The following is a 7,868-nucleotide window of genomic DNA, read 5'->3' as shown; positions in this document are numbered from 1 at the left end:
CCTGAGGTCACCAGGGGTATTGCAGGTGGACACTGCCCCGTGTCCCAGACGTCACTTATCCCAGTCCCTGGGGAGCCAGCACCATCTGCAGACTCGGGCGATTGCTGTAAGAGCCGCCCATGGCAGAGAAACGGCTGTGCTGAGAGCCTGAGCTGCAATCTGGAGGAAACTCACCTCCACTTTGGTGCTGACAAGATTTTGGTTTGTGCTTGTCAGCAGAGGCATCATGCTAAAACAGCCCAGGAGCCTGGACACCTTCTCCTGCCCTTAGCTTGTTCTCAGGACTCAGTGGGCCAGCAGTGCGTGAAAGCCTGGGCCAAAGCTGCTGATGCTGGACTCCCAGCCCAATACCCTATCAATTACATTGGCTATGACAAGAATTTGAAAATTTGAAACTGCTTCTTACTGGTCCCAGCTGGGCAACTATACCCCGTGAGGAATTAATGGCTGTAGTGGTTGTCTGAGTTCCCAGGAATGACTGATCCCTGATGTCAGCCACCAGTCACCAAGAGGAGCATCACTGGAAACCCAGCTGAGACCCAGCTCCTACAGTTTTCCCCTGCAAAGACATCCTCATTTTATCCATTTCCCTTGCAACAAACTGAAGCTGGTTTTCCTCCTCTGCCAGGGAACGTTAGGAGATCTTTGATTTCTGACCTTGCCCCCGCCTAGATGATTTGCTCTTCCCTCGTATTTCCTGACAGCTTCTTCTTTGCGAGTTTGCTTCTGCCCTAGGCTGCATTCTCCCCTCGAGCACCTCAGCACTTTGGTGCTGAGAGGTGACGGGTTAGGAATTACTGATGATTAAACAGATGACTATGAACGCTTCTCTTTCCTTGTCCTTTCCCTAGGTACCCTGATTGCTACCATTCTCACGAGCCAGGCATCCTCCATTCGAAGTCAGGCCTGAACTCTGTGTGATGGATCACCCCCCCAGGCAGCTAAACAAAGTCCTCCATTAGCTGCCAGAGCCCTGGCAGTGGTAGCACTGTCAAATTGAGTACGTGGTACCTGAGGCTACTCTACCAATAGACTTCACAAGCAGCTAGGCAGACATGCCCTCGCGCTTAGACGATGCTCTCCAGAATGGATGATGGCAGGCGGTGCAGATGGGAGGGGGGAATTTGATTAATAAAAGAAGCAATTCTTACTCCCCCGCTCTCCTCTCATTACTGGCATTTGAAAGCCAGGATTCACATTTCTTCTGAGCTCTGGCGTTGTGTACAGATGTGAAGCTGTGTCTCTCGGGAGTGCTTCCACCAGCAGAATTCAGATGGGAGGAAATGGGCCGGCGACACCCAGCAGACAATAATCTATTGGAAAGTATCCTCTGCAGATGTGCTTCCTCTTCATCAGCACTTATTATTATCAATAAGATTCCTTCCCTTCTGCCCCACGCTAAAAAGGACTGATATTTTATCTTGTTTTTTTCCAGAAGTATGAGACAAATGAGTGAAAGAAAAGAAAGAAAACATATCCGTTCTGGGTGGGACTGACTCCCATGCAGAAAAGATGAATGAGGCTTCTGGGTCACACTAGTTCCACTGAAGCCTAGGCACTAGCTTTGCTAGGCAACACCTATAGACCTTAGTTTTTAACTGTGACATGCCCTGTGCTGGTTTTCACCCCCTGAATAGAAGCGTAAAGCATTTTTTTCCTTCAGAAACTTCTCTTGGGAAGGTTTCAGTGCTCCCCTGAAGGTTACAGTAGCTTTGCGGACCGTTCCTTTTTAGCAAGGCAAGCCTGTGGCAGGTCTGTCATCTTTCTGCTGTGTGGCCCTTTTACCACACAGTCGTGTTTTATCAGTGAGGCTGTGAGTTCTTCGGGCACAGCATCTCTCTCTGTCCTGTCAGAGGGCAGCACCCAGTTCATCAGCACCTGAACTCAGTTGGGTCCTGAGAGGCTGATCCGCCGATTTAGGTGCTCAGCCCGCTAGAGGTGACCTCGAACTCACAGCTGGGACCTTGGGTTTTGTTGTGAGCTCTACCCATCAGCAATGCTGTTGAGCCTTGTGCCCGCTTATGCCTCTCAGTCTTCCAGATGTGAGAAGGGGATGCTGCGATGGTGGGGCGTGTAAAATGTTTTGGGGTCTACTGCAGAACAGTGCAAAAGTGGAGATGGTGCTGTCTGAAGCTGCAATGGGGTGAACTGAAACTGTGAAGGAATGCGGAGAATTGAAGATAATCAGCATTTCAGAGGTCCTGCAGCACGAGACCTTAATTTAGTAGAAATTCATGGCGCTAATCTTTGTAAGCAGCTGTCCTTTAGAATCTATAAGAAACCTTTACCCTGACTGAGTTGTGAGCAGGCTGACTGCTAGGAGGGGTAAAAGGCAGAGGTCCACTGACCACGGAGAAGCTGGGGCCATCACAGAGCTCTTCAGGAAACTAACACCTTTCCCACAGAAAATGAGGTAGGATAAACTTTGGTTAGAAGTGTTTCAAGTGAGGGAGATTATTTTGTTATACTATATTTCATTTTTTTAAGTGGGAGGAACATGAAACTTTGGGGGGGGGGAAACAAGACGAAAAACCCCCAAAATGAAAACAGTTGGCTGTGTTTCAACACATTGAATCATAGAATCATAGAATCATTAAGGTTGGAAGAGACCTCCAAGATCATCGAGTCCAACCGTCAACCCAACACCACCATGCCCACTAAACCATGTCCCTAAGCGCCTCATCTACACGTCTTTTAAATACTTCCAGGGACGGTGACTCAACCCCTTCCCTGGGCAGCCTGTTCCAATGTTTAACCACTCTTTCAGTAAAGACATTTTTCCTCACATCCAATCTAAACCTCCCCTGGCGCAACTTGAGGCCATTTCCTCTCGTCCTTTCGCCAGTTACTTGGGAGAAGAGACCAACCCCCACCTCGCTACAACCTCCTTTCAGGTAGTTGTAGAGAGCGATGAGGTCTCCCCTCAGCCTCCTTTTCTCCAGGCTAAACAACCCCAGCTCCCTCAGCCGCTCCTCAGAAGACTTGTTCTCCAGACCCCTCACCAGCCTCGTTGCCCTTCTCTGGACACGCTCCAGCACCTCGACGTCCTTCTTGTAGTGAGGGGCCCAAAACTGAACACAGTATTCGAGGTGCGGCCTCACCAGTGCTGAGTACAGGGGCACGATCACTTCCCTACTCCTGCTGGCCACACTAGTTCTGATACAGGCCAGGATGCCGTTGGCCTTCTTGGCCGCCTGGGCACACTGCCGGCTCATGTTCAGCCGGCTGTCGACCAACACCCCCAGGTCCTTTTCCACCAGGCAGCTTTCCAGCCACTCTTCCCCCAGCCTGTAGCGCTGCATGGGGTTGTTGTGGCCAAAGTGCAGGACCCGGCACTTGGCCTTGTTGAATCTCATACAGTTGGCCTGGGCCCATCGATCCAGCCTGTCCAGGTCCCTCTGCAGAGCCTTCCTGCCCTCGAGCAGATCAACACTGCCGCCCAACTTGGTGTCGTCTGCAAACTGACTGAGGGTGCACTCGATCCCCTCGTCCAGATCATTGATAAAGATATTGAACAAGACCAGCCCCAAAACTGAGCCCTGGGGAACACCGCTCGTGACCGGCCGCCAACTGGATTGAACTCCATTCACCACAACTCTCTGGGCCCGGCCGTCCAGCCAGTGTTTTACCCAGCGCAGAGTCCACCTGTCTAAGCCGTGAGCTGCCAGCTTCTCTAGGAGAATGCTGTGGGAGACGGTGTCAAAGGCCTTACTGAAGTCCAGGTAAAGATACTGTTTTTTTCTTGTCAACCTAATCTGTGAATCCCGATATTATTATTTTTTTTTAAGCAAGAAACATTTTTCTGTGCTAATGTTTTGGTCTGTGGCCTTCCTCTCCACTCTCTTGCATTTACTGTATTTTTGTCTGCAAAAAAGTTTATTTTTCCAGTTCTAAAATCCCAAACAAAACATAATATTACATTAATTTGAATCCAGAGTTATTTTCTGATGGTTCTTCTTGGAAAGTTTTTTTCTTTTTTAGTAGAGTTCAAATATTTTCAGGGAAAAACAATGTCAAAAATGCATTTTTAATAGGGAAATCTTTTATCAAAATACTTCATTGAAGAAACAGGTCTAGTGTGTTTTTATATCACTGCATCTAATTTAATGTATTAAACCTTCTGAGCACTGGCTTTCATTTAAATAACCCTTTTTCTTTATTTGATTCAGGGAGGGTTAGTGGAAAAAATCAGGTTCTTTTTCAAGGGAACAACTGCAGGAAAAGGTTTCTTGAGCAGAATGAAAAGGAGAATTTGAATGCCTTCTCCCACCCTGGGAGTTCTGGAAAAGCTTAAAAAAACCCTGAAACAAAAAAGGGCTAACCTCAAACAGTTGTTTCTGTTTGAAATAGTTTGGTTTGATTTGTTTCCCCCCTGAAACAATACCAAGCCTCTGGTTGCCCAGACTACTGGGGCAGCCCTCATGTTTACAAAATACCAGGACTGCCTCTGACTTTTGGGAGCTCCAGCAATCTGGGAAGACCATGAGGATGCCCCGTGAAGCTGGAGCTATCCGAGAGGTCCTGGAGGGGAGCGAAGGGACACTCTTGCTCCAGCTCAGAGAGGTTGGAAACCCTGGGGGTGCTGGCCCCTCTGCATTCCCTTGGGTACCACACTCCTTGCTGGGGAGAGGTCGGGCTTTAAACAGGGCCCCCCCCAGGCTCTGGGTCCACAGCCCGAGCCTTTTGCCAGGGGTTTTGCCTCTGGTGCAGCCAGCTGAGAGCCGCTCTCTGAGCTGTGGGCCATTACTCATTTCACGCAGACCACTAGACGTGAACTGTGCGCATCTGGGACCCTGCTTCAAGCGGTGAGAGTATGCAAGTCAGGAAAGCTGGATTTTCTTTTCCAGTCTGTCTTTGTCCTCCTCTAAATAGCTTCGCTCCTCTCCTCATCCACCCCAGTCTAAGGCGGATATTTCTACCCAAGACCAAGCAGATGATCCCTGGCAAGCTGAGCTCTAGCCTCACCACCATGTAATCCCTGTATCTGAGCCAGACACAGCTGGGTGACCTGGAGGTGAATGAGTCTGCATCTATCCCATGGTGCCAAGGAGCTCTCTCCTTAGTATTGATATTTTCCTACTTCTCGTGCTGCTTTGGAAAAACAAAACAGCAAAAAAAAAAAAGAGCCAAGCTGCTTGATTTTGCAATCTCCATAGATGTCGGAGGCAGAGACGGCCACAGAATAAAGATATCCTGTTCAGAGGAAATAAATAAGATGTTGATTGGCAAGCTAAATCCTCCACAGTGTCGCTGCCTGTATGACTGGAATCCCAAATGAGCCAAACTGCAACATGTTTTATGCTGTTTCCGCACTGCAAATGCATTTTTCAATCTATTTCCTTAAGCCTGCAGGACTCCTGTCTCAAATTCCACTTCCCATTTCTCCACTTGGACAGAAACACTAAATACAAGCTCTCCTTAGTGACAGTACCTTTCATTTCATTTCTCAGATTTCTAAGCACATGGGAAGGGTTAGCATGTGTTAACAGAGACATTGTCATGAGATAATGGCCTGCTATTAGAGCATCTTTCTCTTTTTTTTTTTCCTTTTGATGGCCGTGGGCTATCTTCCTGTGATGTGAGAAATGATGTCTTGCAGTTCCTGGACATATTATGGGATCAGCCTTGTCACACAGCCCAATCAGTTCTCTGATCTCTCTTTCGAAAGAAAAAGAAGAGCATCCCTCTGGGACGTTGCGTGCTAGCGTGACAAAATCAGGTCACTGAAGAGGGAATAGGTGATCCCAGGCTGAATAAATCCCGAGTCTAAAGATCAGCATCCCCAAGGAGGGCACTCTGCAAGAGCAGGTGGGGAGGTCTGCCATGGAGTCACCCTCTGCCTTTAAACGAGAGCCTGTCTCCAAGGGAAATGGAGCTACTTGTCCTCCTCCGTGCAGCCTGGAGAAACAGAAAGCATCAGCCTAAGCAGATAAATGTTGAGGTCAAAGTCTAAGGATTTAGCAACTCCAGTTACAGTCTCCACTTGCCTCTCCTTAAGGAAATAAAGCAGCTTAAATGACCTGGAAGTATTAAGTCTGAGATAAGCAGCCAGGTAAAACAAGACAGAGGAGTTGGAAAAAGGAGTGTGGACACCAGGGGATAGCTTAGAGCTGCCACGAGGGCTGTCCACAGCCAGCTTCTGCCGGAGGAACAGCCCAGCTTCCTGCATCGCCATCCTTGCCTGGGAACCAGCCCACCACGGGCAAAAATGTTCTGACTGCCCCCAGAGTATGAGATCAGGGATGGAGGTTGCCCCTGTGAAGAAAAGAGTCTGTCCAGCAAGGCATCCAACCCCTTTCCATGAGGTCTTGCTCGTGCACTGCGTTAAGGGATGCAGACAGGGAGATGAGGGGAGATCACAGCTTTCTGAGCCCTCCTGAAGTCTGAGTGGAGAGAATCTGGTTTGGGACCAAAAGCCTGCTGGCCCAGGCTTTAGGTCAGGACACAGCAGTTGCAGAGGATGCTGTAATGCCATTAATCTTCTTGCAAGGACTTCTATGCAGCATTGCAGAGTGATGACAGCCAGCTGGGTAACATCAGGATCCAGGCAGCGGCGGCCAAACTACAGGCTTGTACAAACAGGGGCCAGGAAAGAGTCTGGAACAGAGATGTTGGGACACCGAGTTGTATGAGTGGGAGGGGACCTCTGGAGGTCTCTGGTTCTGCACTTTGCTCAGAGTGGGGCAAACACAGAGCAGTTTGTTCAAGGCTGTGTCCAGTTGATCTCTGAACACTTCAAGTGTCCCTACCCTGACCCCCTGTGCTGAACCTCTGATCGCTGAAAATCTCACATCCATCCTTTACTCGTGGCCAGCTCATGCTGTTTGGTTTGGCCATCCTTGTTTCCTACCTCCAACATGACTCCCTGGACTTGGGGAATTCATATCACCTCTGAGCCTCCCTTTCCCTCACCTGGAGCTACCTGGTGGGCAATCAGACAACTCTGATCAACCTCAGGGTTAATTAATGCTCCCAACATGAACAGCAAGATGGGAGCAGTCGTTATTGCCAGTTCTGGCTCGGTGCAGCACCGTTTCAGGAAGGAACCAGCATCTTTTCCTTCTTGTTCCCTCCAAGAACAGGGCCGAGAAGGCAGCACAGGGGAAGAGTCCCGTCGGCCCAGTGGTGCAGAGAGGATGCAGGATATGAACAGGGTGCATCAAACTGGGGCCAAGGAGAAAGCATGGCCTCAGTGCAACCTTCCTGTAGCCCCACGTTATCCACGGCTGCCGTTGATTCCCTGTTTAGTGCTGCACACCCTGCAGCGGCACTTATTTGTTTATTTAACTTTTTTTGATGCAAAGGTTAAACAAATCAAATGTTACTGATTCAGTGCAAATGACAGAAGGCTAAGTGGTGTTATCTTTAATTACTGTCAGTGTCAAGGAGAACAACCGGGTAATGGCGTGGGGGTGTAGGTCTGATTTCGTGTGTGGGTGGGTGTTGGGGTGAGGGGGAGTGTGTGTGGTGGTGGTGGGGGTAGCAGGTTGTCATTTGTATTCGGATGGGGACATCTAGTGACCACGGTGACATATTGCAAGGATCGAGCATGCCGGCACTGTGTAACGGAGGTGGAAATCCTGGCTTGCAGCTCCCTCGCCCTCTTGGAAAGCAGCTTTTGCATTGCTGATACTGCTCCCCTCCCCTCCCCTTCACCTGCTGCTGCAAAGGGGCATCCTTCAGAGGTGGATGCTGGCTTAATCCTGCTGCCAGGATTATTTTTGGAAAAAAGACTGTGGGGTTTTGTGTATCTTGCCATGGTGCAGGGCTTCCTGTTGTGGTTTAACCCGGCAGGCAGCTGAACACCACACAGCCCTTCGCTCACTCCCCCGCCCCCAGTGGGATGGGGGAGAGAACGGGGGGGGGGG

This window comes from Pygoscelis adeliae, unplaced genomic scaffold (genome assembly GCF_000699105.1).
Source record: "Pygoscelis adeliae isolate BGI_AS28 unplaced genomic scaffold, ASM69910v1 Scaffold513, whole genome shotgun sequence".
NCBI lineage: Eukaryota > Metazoa > Chordata > Aves > Sphenisciformes > Spheniscidae > Pygoscelis > Pygoscelis adeliae.
Note: the sequence above shows the minus strand (reverse complement) of the source record.